We start from the raw sequence: 16,538 nt of genomic DNA, 5'->3' as shown, positions 1-16,538 counted from the left end.
AATTCAGCTTGGTGGTCTCTGCCCTTTAAAAGGCAGGGTAATTTGACTTATTCCTTGATATATTTGAATTTATTTCTACCTCCTAGCTTCTCTTAACTGACTTTTTGCTTTTCTTCTCTGCTTTCTGATAGGCTGGCAAAGCTTTTTTTGCATTTAAATATAATTACACCATTTTCTCCCCCTTCCGCTTTCTCCCTGTAACCCCATAGTGCATGCCTTCCTCCCTCTCTCTCAAAATCATGGGTTCTTTTTTTTTTATAATTGTTATTAGTCTCTCTCTCTCTCTCTCTCTCTCTCTCTCTCTCTCTCTGTGTGTGTGTGTGTGTGTGTGTGTAAACAAAAATAATCTGCTCCTTTGCTTTAGTGTTACTTGTATGTATATGATTTCAGGGTTGACCACTTGCTATTGGATAACCAATCAGAGGACTCCTCCCTGGGGAGGACTATTTCTCTCACTCTCAGTATTCCTTAGAAAAAGCAAAGTTTCATGTAGGTCCTCTCACCTCTTCTGGAAGGTATTTCTCTTATTTTAGCATGAACCTGTTTTTTGTTTTGTTTTGTTTTGTTTTGTTTTGTTTTGACACTGAGCAGAGCTCATGTGGATCTAGCTCTCTCCAGAACAAGGCAGATTGTTGACTATACTTCTGTATATACAGTCTGTTCTTAAATGGACCCCTCGTTCACCTCTTATGGAACACGTCTTTCCTACACGTCTCTTATTTGTTTACCAAGCTGAGGGTTGACAGGAGATACCCTCGGAGGCTTGTTATACTTGGTGAGGAGTTGACACCCTCGTGTGTCTTCTTGTTATCGTCCAGAGCCTCGCATTTAAAAAAAAATAAAATGCACAAAAATATGCTCACTTGCTTTTCTTCTTTTAGTAATCAATAAATAATTAAATTTACCAATGCCCTTTTCATTTCTGTGTTTGCTGTTGTTTCTTGATTGCATTTGCTTTCTGTCTGGATTTGGTATTTGTCTGGCTCTGTGAGGCTTTGTGGTTGATCAACCCTGGTCTCGGCGTGTCTGTGAAGGTCTTCAGAGTAACCCCTTCTTCTGTGATGGTGAACGTGGGTGGAGTTCCCGGTTAACAGATATTTTCGAGCGCTTTGAAGATTTTGGTCCACTGACTTCTAGAATAAACTGTGGTTGAGAAAATGTCCACTTTCTGTCTAAAACAGTTCTTTGTAGATTTGGGTCATTTCTCTCTGATATTCTTTCCAACTAAAGAAGGCAGCCAACCTGGGGAGTGGGGCCTAAATTAACTCACCTTCAAAGCGTTCTTTCCTTTGAATGCAAAGCGTTCTTTCCTTTGGGAAGTCTCTGGGGACCATATTATTTGTACTTTATTCGTGGACAGCATTAGATAGACAGTTCACAAAACACACCACCCACTAGCCACTGGCTCGGCAGCGTCTGCCCTCCTTAAGACGCAAGCCAGACATCTCTGACGCAAGCTCGCCCAGGAGTGCTTCTGTCTACATTGTTTTCCCTTCATCATGTCTGTCCTTCCCATGGCTGCAATAAACATCATGACCAAAAGAAACCTGAGGAGGGGGGCTGGGGATTTAGCTCAGTGGTAGAGCGCTTACCTAGGAAGTGCAAGGCCCTGGGTTCGGTCCCCAGCTCCGAAAAAAAGAACCAAAAAAAAAAAAAAAAAAGAAACTTGAGGAGGAAAGGGTTTCTTTGGCTTACAGGACACAAAGCGTCATTGAGGGAAGCCAAGACAGGAATGCAAAGCAGGGACTAAAGCAGAGACCACGGAGGAAGCTCCCTGCTGACATGCTTCTGAGCGGCTTGCTCCACAACCTTTTTATACCATCCAGGTCCACCAACCCAGACAGGCATTGCCAACACTGGGCTGGGCCCTGCTGCATCAATTAGCAACCAAGAAAATGCCCCATAGACACCACAGGCCAATCTCCTGGAGACAGTTCCTCAACTAAGATCCCCTCTTCCTGACAGGGTCTAAATTATGTCAAGTTGACAAAACAAACAAACAAACAAAGAGAATAGCCTTAAACTGGGCATGCTCAAAGTTACACATTTTAACACTTTACGTTGGGCGCGCTTGAGCTTGTGCCTGCCCCAGAAGCGTTTTCTCATGGGAACGTGTAACGGCTACCAGGAAATGATTTCCATCGATTCCAGAATGACTTTGCTTTTCAGTTGATTCCTTCACTCTATTTTACCTACTGAAGGCAAGGAATCGTTCTCTAGTCTTCTTAAATTTTGTTTTTAAAAAATGTTTTAATAGTACATATTAATTACACAGATACCATTATAGTATTTTCATACATGTACACTCGTGTATTTTGATCATATTATTTTTCTCACGCGCACCCATGTATTCGTTTATGCTTTCTCTTCTCACACACAATACACACGTACACAGACTCACAAACATAGTCACACACATATACACAAACATACATATACACAGTCACACGCAGTCATACATTTACATATGTACACACCCACATAGATATACAAACAAGTACACATACTCACATGTACAAATATACACACTTACATACACATGCATACACTTATACTCACACACATACCCACTCTCACAAGCATACACACACTTAAACATTCACACACACTCTCAGATACACACACACTTAGATACTCACCCCCACAACAAACATAAACACATGCACGCTCACATACACACACTTCACACCCTCAAACACTCACACAGCCACTCACGGTCATGCTCACACTCACACACATATACACACTCACATTTATCCTCACGCACACACGCACGCACACACACACTTTCCCTGTGCACACATTACCTTCTCTTGCTTTTCTTCTATCTCTTCGCTGTGTGTGTTTCATCTGTACGCTCACCAACCTGCAAACGCAGAACATTCTGTGCCAATAGCACCGAAATGTCCTTGCGTTCCTCACAAGTACTCTTGAGTTTCACCAAGACATGTCCAGATACAGGATTCCTTCTTTCTCTTTCTTAGTACCAAAGCAGTGCCTTAATATGAGAGCTCGTGACTTCATTAGACACTGGAACCATCTAGTCAGTAACTCCTCAAATGTTGCTTCTCTGAGGTTTCTTCTGAGCGTCCTCAGATCTCGGTCGGTGTGTATTGCAGGCTCTCCACCTCGATGTCCCGCTCTGTGCCTCGCTTCTTTCTCGAGTCACTCGTTCCTCTGACTGTTCATATAAATTCCATGGCAGGACCTGGGCTGACTCTCTTCACCTTAGTCAAGTCTAGAATTTATCCAAGCCACTGTGTTCATAACTATAGCAACTGTACGCTATCTGTAAGGTTTCCTGTTGTTTGTCTCATGAGCCCCCTTTCTTTATCCCTTTATCTGGCTTGCGTTTTAGCCCGTTCTGCTAATTTTTGTGGGTGACTTTTCTCCCACTTACCTTTAACGATCTGAATAAAATTATTTTTAAAATCACTTTGTTGTTTTATATTGTTTTAATTTCAAATTAAATTGATCTTCCTATTATTGATTTCCAGAGTTGAAGTTTCAAAGTTTGCTCTCAGGCTCATCTTTTTTGGGATTCTCTGTTCTCCCCACTCCACCTCCTCTCTTCCCTCTCCCCGCTTCCTCTTCTCTTCTACCATCTCCACTGATCCTGAAGTCCAGAACAAGCTCCAATAAGAATATGCAACACCACAAAGCCTACCACAGAAATAGTTTTTGTCTGGGTCCAGGTCCATCACTTCCTTCCTTCCCTCCCAGCAGAGCAGTGAGCTGATTTGGTATAGTTTCTTCCCGTCTTCCTTTTCCCTTTTTCACACTGAGGAAAACTCACCCAGCTCTGCTTTAAAATAGAGACCATAGTTCCATTTCCTTGCCATACAGAATTCCTTGTGGGCCCCTAATCCTTGTGGGCCTTAGTCCAGCTTTGCCTCCTTTGACCACGATCCCCACAGATTGGCATCTGGGAGCTCCTGTTACACAGGTATGACTAGTGACACAGATGTCTTCAAAGCATGAGCTTCACATGATACCAAGGCCATCCAGCTTCTCATTGGCAGACATTCTCTAGATGCCCGGTTGGTTCCTCAACAGCTCCACACACAACCTCATACTAAATTACAGATTCCCACTAAAATACAGCCTTCGTGCACAGCCTGCTCCTGAGCCCGTAACATTCTCTTCCATGCAAAGGTATCTAACACGGATTGCACTTAAATCATAGTTAAGAAGTTACAAGTTAGAGAAGGAACACCAGCAAGTAAGATTTTTATGGGTTTTATTGTTATTTAGTGTGTGGTGTTGTCGTCGTCGTCGTCGTTGTTGTTGTTGAATTGAACCAGGGTCCTCTGGAAGAGCACTCAGTGCTCGTAACAGCTGAGCCATCTCTCCAGCCCCGACTTAATTCCTTAAGACTGCAAATCTGTTGGGGCCTAAATCTCTAAAATTGGTGCTCTTGGTGTGGCCGGTGATGAGGACTTCACAGTGACATCCGTTGGTGCCTGTGGAAAGTGTAGTGTGGACTTTGCAGTGACGACATGAGATGTGATCTCTGGAGGAGCGGTGGCTCCTTCTCCGAAAGACTGAGTATTCAGGTCAATGACACTGCCACTCCGATTTCATCTTCTGTAGTCAGGACTGGCTTGTGAAGAGAGCTTCACAGGGATGCTTATGAGAAATGTCAGCCCTAAACTCTCCTAAACTGTCAGCACCCACACGAAGACATTAGATTCTATAGTGGCTTTCTGATCTGGGGAATCCATGCAAGAAGAGAGTTCAGAAGTTCCTGTATTCTGTTCAAGTGGCCTGCCACGTTCTATCCGAAGTGTCATGCCTGTTCATGCAAAGTGTATTATATAAAGTTGTGCATAGTTTGTCCTGGGGAGAAAAAGACTTTGGGGTTGCATTCATTAGATAATGATTCGTTTAGGTTTTTTAAAAAGAATATTTGTTGGTCTTAAAGTAGAAACCATATCTTCATGAGAGTTGTTGCCTCTCAACCACAGATTAATATTCCTATGTAGAGTCCGATTTCTCCTATGGTCAAGAGGGAGCTCAGGGTCTTTGTGAGCGCTGACCCCTAATTAATTCACAAGTGCACAAGAATACCGTCAAAAGGCTCTCTGAGTAGATGATAAAAATAGGACATGATGGGCGGATTTATTTTTAATTAAGACTACGACATTTATTATTGTTGTACTCCTAAGTAGCCTTTAGCAGCGGCAAATTAATACCATGTATGCACGTCACGAACATCGCCCCACAGCGGCAAAGGACAAGACGAGGTCACCAGATTTGCAAAGAACCTCAGGTTAAGTATCAATAGACAAAACCCCTGGCGTTCCTTGCTGCTCTCTTCCTTTCCACCAGGACATTTAATAAATATAATAAAAATATACTGACTGGATTTACCCTCTCTGCATGCCCCACCTTTTGGCCAGGTCAGCCAGAAGCTCACAGCGCCGAAATTCAGATTTCTATAGCACTTACAAACAGTAACCCACTCCTCGCCAGGCTCTGCACCTGTCCCCTCGTTCAGGGTTGAAGAACAGGCATAAAGTTAGTGTTTCTGGAAGGCGATCAGATAAGGAAATGAGACAGGTACTATGATAAAGCTAACAAATATTTATTCAAAAGAGATAGTTGAGACAGAATACTGTGTTGCTAGATTCCAACTCCTAGATTCAAAGGCTTCCAAGCAGACACGGAGTATTTGCTCATAATTCACAATTTATATCTAATTGTGCTCTGACCTCTGGATTTTTTAATTAATATTCCATCTTTCTTCTGGGACAGGAACTTCAGTGGCCATTCTTAATATTGTACTTTATTTGGGGCTGTCAGTAGTCATTTCCTTGCGGTTAGGGATACAAATAGCTTTGGCCTTCCTCAGAGGGTTACTTGGCCATACCTAATCGCTTTGTGGGGAAGAGGCCTTGTTTGGATGGACAAGCTGAGCAAATGACAAGAAGTTAGAAACCCACACTGAGGAAGGGTTTTGTGAAGAAATAAAAGCAAAGACCTGCAGTAGCCATCCCAGAGTGTTTGCAGCACAGGGGTCCTGCTTCACAATTTGATTATGATAGATGATGTATGATCCCAGGGTGGAATCATAGACTCTTGGCCCCCTAAAGACGCAAAGCAAAGGCTGTTGTGAGATGGTACCCATCAAAGCAGGTCAACCTTGAGGGATGCAGTCATAGCAGACTGGAGAAAAACAAAGGAAAACTCTCTTCAGTGTTGTGTGGACGTCCAGGATGACTTCCCGCTGATAAGCCTTGTGCCTTGCAACCTAACGCTAGCCTCAGACAGAAAAGTAGGAATGCAGAGGTACCCTTCTCCAGGCAAGGACTGCAGGTTTCTCCCACTCTTTGTAGGCTTACCTAACACTACCCAGTAGCTTCAAACTTAATCCCAAAGCTTTAGAGAAAGGGATCGGAAGACACCAGTGTCCTGGGGTTTTGCTATGGCCGCAGCTACACGTGCTGGGAGCTTAGATCACAAGATCTCAGACCCCATCCCAAATGCTCTTATACTTTACCAGGTTCTGTGTACACAGAGAAGTTGTGAGAAGTATTGCTTTAGGGGCAATGGGATTGTGGCTTCATAAAGGGATGCTGATGGCTCTCTAGTCCCCTTCTGCCCTTTGAAGACCACTCAGCCACAGGATGGCTGTCTGTAGACCCAAGAGTGCCCTTGTCAGGCACTGGATCTGCCAGCACCTTGATCTTAGATTTTGCCCACTCCACATCTGTGAGAAATGGACTTTGGTGGTTTGTGAGGGAACTACTGCTCCCTCCTTTTCCTGTTCCCCACCTGGAAAACAAATTAAATGTGGCAAGAAAGGAGGGAGGGCTACATGGCCCCAGCACAGTGGAGTCTCTGGGAGTTTAGATCCCTCCAGAACTGCTGGGATGTTCAGCTTACAGCCAGGAAGAATTACTGAAGCTGCCTGGAACTTCTGACCCTCATAATCCATCCCTTATTATCTTTCTACCGTCACCTATTTGGTTTTCAAATTTCCTCTTAAGTCACTTAATCTCCACCATACATCTTACCCGTCACATTCCTTGCTGCTGTCTCTCTCTCTCTCTCTCTCTCTCTCTCTCTCTCTCTCTCTCTCTCTCTCAAGTTCCTATCAGATGCTTAAATGGTAAAATTTTGTCATTTTAATTTTTGGACGAGTTTGGGCCAAAATCTCAAACTAACTTATGCATCAAAACAACTTATATACCCACACATGGGATATGAGTGGGCCCACGGGTGACGGTGGTAAGATGCGTAGGCGTCAAGATGTTTTTCATTAGTTAATTTTGAGTGGCTATAGTAAGAGACGAAATCTTTTAAGTTCAGACTCCATTTTAGAGAACCTGACCTAAGTTTGGACTCAGACAAAACAGGCTGGTGCCAAGTTACCCCCAACAAAACCCAAGCTTACCCCATTGAGGTTTCTAGGCTAACCCCATTGAGACCTGAGTCTCCAGGCTAATCTCCCCCAACAAATCCAGAATTTCCAGGTTACCCCCAACAAATCTGCACCCCCAGGTTACAAGCCCACCCCTCCCTAACAACCACCAATGCAGAGGGAAGCAGAAGTTAAGTTTGTGGTTTGACTCCCAACACCAGCCAATTCTGCCTAAAAACCTCAGTAGCCCAACAATTAGATGCTTGCCGGGCAGGCTGGAAACACTCGCCCCTTGCTTGCCATTTTCTATAAAACCTTGCCCCATAGTGTTCGGAGCTCTTCTCCACCAAGACCATCCTGTGGGTCTGGGCTGGGCTGAGCCAAGATTGTGCTTGTGAAAAAAGGCCCTTACTTGTCAGATCTGCCCCTGGCTGGTCTTTTGGGGTTCACTAACACTTCCTTAGCACTACAATAGGAAGCAGAGCCTACACATATGTGTCACCACCCAGAACACCCTTTAAAATTCACCTAAGTGGAATCCACCTAGTGGCTGAAATCACTATTGGTGAATGGAAGAAAATGAGGAACTCTGTAGGTAAGGAATTTAGTCTTTCACACTCCAAATTCCCCTGCCTGAGCTACCCAGGTATCTGCCATCACCTCTTGTTGTAAACTCCCATGATTGAAAGTTTGTCTCCCGCCTTCCCTTCCTCCCTCCCTCCCCACCCGCTCTTCCTCCGTCCCTCTCCCTTTCTGAGACAGGTAGGCATTAAGCCTTCATAATTAACTACACTCTGCTTATTCATTCATGAGAGATGCTGTAGTATGTTCTCTTCAGTTTAGTGGGGTTTTCTTATTGTTTGTTTAGGTCTGGCTCTCAATAAACCTCCCCAGCCCTCACAAAGTATTGAGTGGCTGAGGGAAGAGGATGAAGAAAGAGTCAAGAATAAATGACAACTGCACCCAGTCCACAGACAGGATGGCAGAAGTCAGTGCCACAGTATCTGTGTGCAGAGCCCAACACAAGCGCCCTGAACCTTCCAGGCTCCCTGTGCTTCAGGCTTAGCCTTTAGCACTTGCTCTGATTGCTCAGGGAAGCTCAAAATACCCCATCTGTATATATGGCCTTTGAGTGGGCCTGAGAGCTGAGGCTTCCTGATCAGGGTGGCTTAGGTGTCTCAGGAAATGTCATGGGAGAGAAGGGCATTGGCAGCCTTAAGTCGAAATCCCCTAGTCTCCATTAGCAGGAGGATGCTACACTCAAGGTCATAGGTATACACAGGTCAGTGTATTGCTTTCCTGTTGCTGTGATAGCATGCCTTGACCAAAAGCAACGGAGGGGAGAAAGGGTTTATTTTGGCTTATAGGTCCAGAAGGAGAGGTCAAAACAAGGATGTCACGATAGCAAGAAGCAAAGAGGTGACATTCATCCCCGTGTTGGAAGCAGAAAGACAAGGAATGAGTTCAGACTGTAAAATTCCAAAGCTCAGCTCCACTGACATACTTCCCCCCAGCAAGTCTCCACCTTCCAAAGGTTCCATAACCTCCCACAACACCACCAACTTGAGACTGTGTTCAAGTTCATAAAGCTGTGGAAGACGATCTCATCCAAACAACCACAGCCATCTTCCCACAACAGTGTGGTCATCCGGGATCCCAGAGACATTGCTTTCAAAAACCTCCAGAGGATGCCCAGGAAAAGTCTGTTTCAAGTCAATGCAACCCTCAAAATATTAGATGCAGAGTTCAGTAATTTAAAGTGTGAAGAAGAAAGTGTGCTTGGGATGATGGACTGCCCTTCCATGAACATTGTCATTCACAGATGGGCCACAGCTTGTCATTCACAGATGGGTTGTAGCTTGTTTGTCATTCATAGATGGGCCACAGCTTGTCATTCACAGATGGGCCTCAGCTTGTCTGTCATTCATAGATGGGCCACAGCTTGTCATTCATAGATGGGCCACAGCTTGTCATTCATAGATGGGCCACAGCTTGTCATTCATAGAGGGGCCACAGCTTGTCATTCATTCCTAGATGAACCACAGCTTCCAAGGGGTGACCCGTGGAGTCTTAAGTGAGGGAACTCCTTCATGTGGCTTGAAGGAGAGAGGAAAGAAGGTGTGGTCTTCGGATGAGCCATGTTGAGGTGGCTGCATTTGGTTTGTCCTCCCAGTCCTGAATCCCTCAATGGCACAGTACAAGCTCTAGGGTTAAAGTCATTATTCCAGGTGTGCTGATGGACTGGGGCCATGGATGGATGGGGGATAGATGGATAGATGGATGGATGGGTGGGTGGATGGATGGATGGATACATGGAGGGAGGGTGTGGTGGTTTGGATATACTTGGCCCAGGGAGTGGCCTTATTAGAAGATGTGACCCTGTTGGAGTAGGTGTGGACTTGTTGGAGTAGGTGTATCACTGTGGGCTTATAAGTCTCTCATCCTAGCTCCCTGGAAGTCAGTCTTCTGCTAGCAGCCTTCATATGAAGATGTAGACTCTGGATGGAATAAGTGTATGGGAGTAATAACCTGGACTGGGCACTGGAAATACTGCTTCTTTGCTCATTTAACACCCTGCATAGAACACATAATAAAGCGTTTCTACTGCTCAGCCTCTAGCCTATTTTTCCTTCAACCACTGAAACATGATGGCCTTTACCTCATGAATTTATCACATCTGCTCTTACCCCAACCAATAAAAACCTAGCAAATGTTTTCCTGTTTTCACTCACCTTCATGGCTGCCAATGACTGTTCTTCCCTCCCCCTCCCTCCCTCCTTCCTTCCCTCCCTCCCTGGACCTCCCAATCAGTCTTTGTTCCTTTATTCTTCCTGTCAGTCCAGGAGTCTGTGCTCCTCCATGGGCTTCTTCCCTCACCTTTTCAATGCAGTTGCTGTCCCGGGTTTTCTTGTCTTCATTTCTGGGAAACAGTAAGTTACTGTGAAGACAGCAAGCTCGCACTCTAGGAAATGCTTCCTGTGTGGTTGTGCTGATGGAACCTCCTACTCTTTCCACGTCAGAATGTACTTCAGAAGTGAGGAAGTGCCAAAATTCACAATGCTCCATCTTCCTTACCACTTCTACAGACCATGTAAAGGCACTCCTGCCTAAAACTTCTTTGTCTGGAATCTTAGCTGGAGTAGTTGTGGGCGGGGAGGAGGGTGCCTGGGGGATTGGAGGTTGGGTGTAGGGGGCATCCAACTGTGTTTTGAAAATGATTTCCTCACAAGTCGAACATGCTAGAAAAATTACCAGCATAGCAACAGCTTCAACAGGCTCTTTGGAAGGAGAATTAAAACCGCAGAGAATGTTTTCTATGAGAACCAACTTCCTCCAATTATTTGATTTCACTCCGTCTTAGTGTGTGTGGTACTGCGGATTGAGCACAGGGCCTCGCTCTAGGCGAGCCTCCTACCGTATAGCTGTATCCACAGTCCTTTCATTTAGTTTCCTAGACAAGGGTCCTTCTGACACCTTTGAACACAGCAAACTCCCTTCTTCCTTTTGGCCAGAGAACCAGTAACAAGGCAATGTTTGCCGACAAAGAGGCATTTTTCCTGAGATTTTGTCAGGCTTCAGATATCTCTCTCACAATGGTTTATGTGCAGACATTAACCATTAGAAAGTAGAAAACATAACATTTAATTAGACAGACGTGAAAGATAGTCTCTCAATACCGTTTTCCGTTTCTGTTCCCCATGTTGGTTGAAAAGGCATCTGGACTATGCCGTGTCTCTATGACGTGGGACCACATAACGTAGCTTTGGCCCGGCAGGGACCGAAATATCCCATCTTCAGGATGATTGCTAGACTGCGGAGTGACTCACCAGGCTTCCTTCAGGTCTTTAATCCACTCTTGAGCTCCGAGTGACTCCTCTCGGTACCACAGGTAGAAGCGCTAAGTAGCAGCCTGATTCTGTTAGGAACCGTTTCCTCCCCTAGTGAGGAGATAGGATCAATCTATCTGACTTTAAATCCACTGATCTAATCACGAGGGCTTGAAACTGATAACTAAGGAGGCGGAGGATGTCTACCTAGCATAATGAAGTAACCGGATGCTGGGAAAGATGGCAGGCGAGGCACGGTGAATCAGGAAAAATAACAGAGGAAGTTCTCAGTAATTACCAGGGAGGAAAAGATCAGATGTTTCCAGATCAGTGGGCAAATCAGGGAAAGGAGATGAGATCAGCTCAAGTTTGAGGGAAAGGAAAAATTCTGTCTCATTGATGAGTTCAAAGAATAAAACCTGCAATAGTAAAGCAGCGAAAGGCTGTGTTCTCCCAAACAAATTCTTAGCAAAAACTCAGCAGTGTGAACATCAGCAAACAGATTTATGTGGAGTGTCCAAAGACCCGGGGGGGGGGGGGGCAACACAATATTAAAGGTAAGAGAACAAAGTTGGAGGACTCATAGTACTGGATTTTAACAATTAAAAATCAAGACCAGGAGGGCCTCAGTTGTCACCGTACCAGTGCCCAAGCATAAGGACCTGAATTCAAAACCCGGTGGTCGTGTGCACCAGTAACGCTAGTGCTGGGCGGGGTGGTGGGTGGCTTGGGAGATGGGCAGATCTTGATAGCTCATTGTCCGGTCAGTCTAAGGCAATCCATAAACCCCAGATTCTGTAAGAGACCCATCTCAAAAAATAAGGTAGACCGGCATTAAGAGAGACACCTGATTGAAACCTCTGGTCTCCACATGCACACACGCATGCGTGCGCACATACTCCACAAGCACGCACGCACACACACACACACGCACACACGTATGGCTCATGCATGCACAAATACACAACTATGCACACACACGCACACAAGCACACACATGTGCACACACGGAGGCACTGGCGAAGTAAACCAAAACTGGCCAATAGAAAAGAATGAAAGACCAGAAGAACACAAATTTATCCAATTAGCCTCTGGCAAAGGTGGAAAGGTAATACAATGAAGAAAGGATAATCTCGGTATGTGTGGGAAAAGTAGATATCCACAGAAGCCTCCACGCACATCTCATACCACCTAGAAAAGCTAACTAGAGTGAATCGCAGACAGAGGTCTGCACACTGTACATCCCCTAGAAGATAACACAGACGAGGATTTAGAGGGCCTTAGATGGAACAATGAAGGCTGAGATATGACCGAAAAGGGATGGTTGATGAACTGGGCGTCATCAAGATTAACAACAGTTAAAGGCAATGTCAAGAGAACGACAGTGACTGGGAGACAATACTTGCAAAAGAGAATTCTGTTCAATCAAAATATAAAAAGAACTCTTAGCAGTAAGAAAGTAATTTAAGATGAGCAGAACACCGGACCCTTCACCACAGAAGGATAATATGCAGACATGTTCAATACGGCATCAGACAATCAAGGCTGTTTAATGGGCCAAGGTGCTGGCCCAGACGATAGGAGCTTAAGGACCCGAGTTCAAATCCCTAGAACCCACCTAAAATGCTGAGTGTGGCTACATACGTGCTTGTAACCACAGCCTTACCAAGGAGGAGCTGAGACGGGGCTTGTTGGCTGCCAGTTCGTCGCTAAGGTTAGTGAGAGGCCCTGTGTCAGGGAACTAAGGTGGAGAGTGATAGAGCAGGGCGGCTGACGTCTTTCCCTGGCCTCCATGTATATAGGCATGGGTACGCATGCCTCAGCACACATGTGCATAGGACACATACACTACACACACACAAGTTTAAGCACAGAGACACCCACTGTGTGGCTATTAGAGTGCTTAAAATCCAAGACACTAAAACCCAGTGCTGGTAAAGATATGGACTGAGAGAAAAACGCCACCGTTTATAAAGAGAGTTTGGCAGTTCCTTATAAAATGAAATGCGCTCTTAGCATTGGCTCGAGTAATCACATTCTTGGACTGAAAACTTGCACCCTACAAGCCCCTGCACATTGATGTTTGAGGCAGTTTTAGCCCCAGCTAACATATCCTCTTGAATGTGACCAGATAAACTGCAATATTCAGATGACGGAACATTACTCAGCACTTAAAAATAAACGAGCTTCCAAGCCCCAGAAGGACATGAAAGAGATTTAACCGAGTAGTGTTAAGTGAAGGAGGCCTGTCTAGGAAGGCAAGTCCGCTTCACTGAATGTGATTCCAATTCTGGAACATTCTATGGAAGGCAAAATTGAGGGAACATCAAAGTGAACAATATTTTCCAGGAATTGGAGTGGGAATTTCTAGCACAGTGAAAATACAGTACCAGACTAATGACAGAGACGCCTTCTCGAAATTTTTATCTGTTATTATTGTGTGTATGTATGATGTATACGTGTATTCATGCGACATGGCACCCATGTGGAGGTCAGAGGACAACTTCATGGAATCCGTTCTCTCCATGTACCTGTAAGCAAGTTCCAGGATCAAACTAAGTCAACTTGCTTACCCAGCAAGCACCTTTACCCAAGGAGCCATCTTACCAAACTAACCCATCTTTTCATATGTGTTTTTTTTAAAAAAAAAAAAAAATACCCACAGAATGCTCAAGACCAAGAAGAAACTCTAATGTGAACTAACCATGGACTTTGGCTAATGATGGCAGATCATGATGGTATCGCTGACTGTGGTACGTGATGACAGGGCATGTTGATATGAGATATGATTCGTGCACAGAGTATGTGGGAAGTCTTCATGGTTTCCACTAAATTTCGTTATGAATTTAAAACTGCTCTAAAAATCATCCTTATCCAAGAAACAAAATTCTGCACTACTGGAGAGGCCACACCCCTGTAAGGAAATCATTAAGCCTAAAAAGAGGCAAATAGTAGAGGTACCTGGGTACGAAGGGAACACGCAGAGAGCCTCGAGGAGATCTGAGCGTCTAATGCCCCGTCTTGGAAATCACATAGAAGCAGCACCCATTTCTCCAGAGGGCACATGGCTGGGTGCAGGAGGGGTTGCAGCTTTTCAAGCCACATGAAAGCATCCCTGGGCTAAGGGCAGAGGCTTGAAAGAAAGGCATGTCCTAGGATACGTCTTCTAGGCAAGCAGTCCTGAGCCGGAGAAGAATGAAGAAATTAGGCTGAGGGTAGGCAAGCAGGGAGGCGAGCATGCATGTGTTTCTCTCTGTCCTTGCCTGTGGGTGTGACGTGACCAGCTGCCTCAGTCTGCCAGTGACATCCCTGTGATGATGTGCTTTATCCTGGACTTGTGAGCCAGAATAAACCCACTATCCCCTACGTTACTATTGGCCAGTGTGGTAGTTTGAAGAGGAATGGACTCACGTGTTTGAATGCTTAATCCATCGAGAGTGGGGTGATTCGGGGGCGTGGCCTTGTTGGAGGAAGTGCGTCACTGTGGGTGTGGCTTTAGAGGTCTCAGATACTCCCAGTGTGGCTCAGTCTTTCCTGCTGCCTCAGGATCAAGACAGAGAACTCTCAGCTCCCTCTCCAGCTCCAAGTCCACCTGTATGCTGCCATGCTTCCCGCCATGATGATTATCGACTGAACCTCCAGACTAGAAGCCAGCCCCAGTTAAATGCTGTCCTGAGTTCAGTTTCCAGTACCCACACTAGGTGTCTTATGACAGAAAGCCTAAACAGGCAGAACCAGAACCTTTGACCTCCACAGGCGCCTGAGTTCCATGTCCACGCATGTAATTCAACACACAAATAAATCTAAACAAGCAAACAAAAAGTTCTGAGGAAATATAAGTCGAACTTTTATGACCAAAGCTAAGAGTTAAGAACATCCCAGAGCGGGGCTGGGGATTTAGCTCAGTGGTAGAGCGCTTGCCTAGCAAGCGCAAGGTCCTGGGTTCGGTCCCCAGCTCCGGAAAAAAAAAAAAAAAAAAAAAAAAAGAACATCCCAGAGCACCACAAAGGAGTAAAGCTTTGCCACCAGCTACATACTCAATCTGTTCTTGGCCCTGATCCTAATTCTGGTGACAAGGAATGGGGCCAAGTTGGTTACCAACTGCTCAGTGGTGAATAGAGGTCATGTTGTGATCCCGTGTTGTGACCCAAGAGCCCTCTTTTTGCCTACACACTCCCACACTCCACCATTTGTCTCCTCCAAAACAGAGGAAACCAGTTAAACCCAAAGCCGGGGGACGGATGGCTCTCTGCCCGGAATTTCAGAATGAGAATAAACTGATTGGCCAAGGCACTGGGCCAAAAGCTACTGTGTAAGATGTGGTACTCAGACGTAAACTGGGTGGTCACTAATAGTGAGGTTAGCATTGTCTTGGGAGGAGAGATGGTGAGAGAGTGGCCCGCAGATACAGTGTGTCTACCTTTTCTTCCTCTCAGGCAACCTTAAAATGTCTTCATGAAGAGGAGAAGCAAGTATCTTACTCCCACTTACTCCCAACATGTGCAGAAGTTTGGTTTCCCTTGTTCTCAATCCCGCACATTGGTCACCTAGGGTTTCCAGGAGGCTGTGGTGCCTCCTCGGTTCAATCCCCCTAGCCCAAAGATTCTCATACTTGATATATTCAGAAACGTCACCAGGCTAGAGAGATGGCTCAGCAGTTAAGAGCACTTCTTGCTCTTCCAGAGGACCTGGGTTTAATTCCCAGCATCCACCTCTGTAACTCCATTTTCATCGGAGCCAACACCCTCTTCTGACCTCTGCGGATACTGAACACACATGCTACACAGTCATACATGATGGCGAAACACCCATCCACATAAAATGAAATAATAAAAAAATACATATTTTTGAAGGAAAGGTCCAGAATTAAGCTAAGGAGATGACTCAGTAAAGCACTTGTCACACGGTTGTGAGGACCTGAGTTAAAATCAGCAGAAACCACATAAAACCGGATATGGTAGTGCACATCTGTAATTCCAATCTTCCTTCAGCAGGATGGGGAGCAGAAACAACAGCCTCCAGATGGTCACTGACCAGCCAGCCTGGAGCACACACAGTTGCAAACAAGGAATCCCGAGTCAAACAGGGTAGAGAGCAAGGGCCAACACCCAAGTAGTTCTCTGACCTCCACACGTGTGCTTCAGTATGTGTTTTCTTTCCCCCACGGCATACAGATAAATTAAAAAAAAAAAATTTAAAGGTCAGAATTCCTCTTTGTCATGATGGTTCATTTGCCTGCGCTTTTTGGGACAAAATATGTCCAAACTTTCAATAGAGGAATTCAGTGTCTGCGCTCCGGCACTGGAGTGTGTACGCAAGCGCACACTTCAGTCATTGTCTGGAGT

The sequence above is a fragment of the Rattus norvegicus genome, chromosome 18 (genome assembly GCF_036323735.1).
Source record: "Rattus norvegicus strain BN/NHsdMcwi chromosome 18, GRCr8, whole genome shotgun sequence".
NCBI lineage: Eukaryota > Metazoa > Chordata > Mammalia > Rodentia > Muridae > Rattus > Rattus norvegicus.
Note: the sequence above shows the minus strand (reverse complement) of the source record.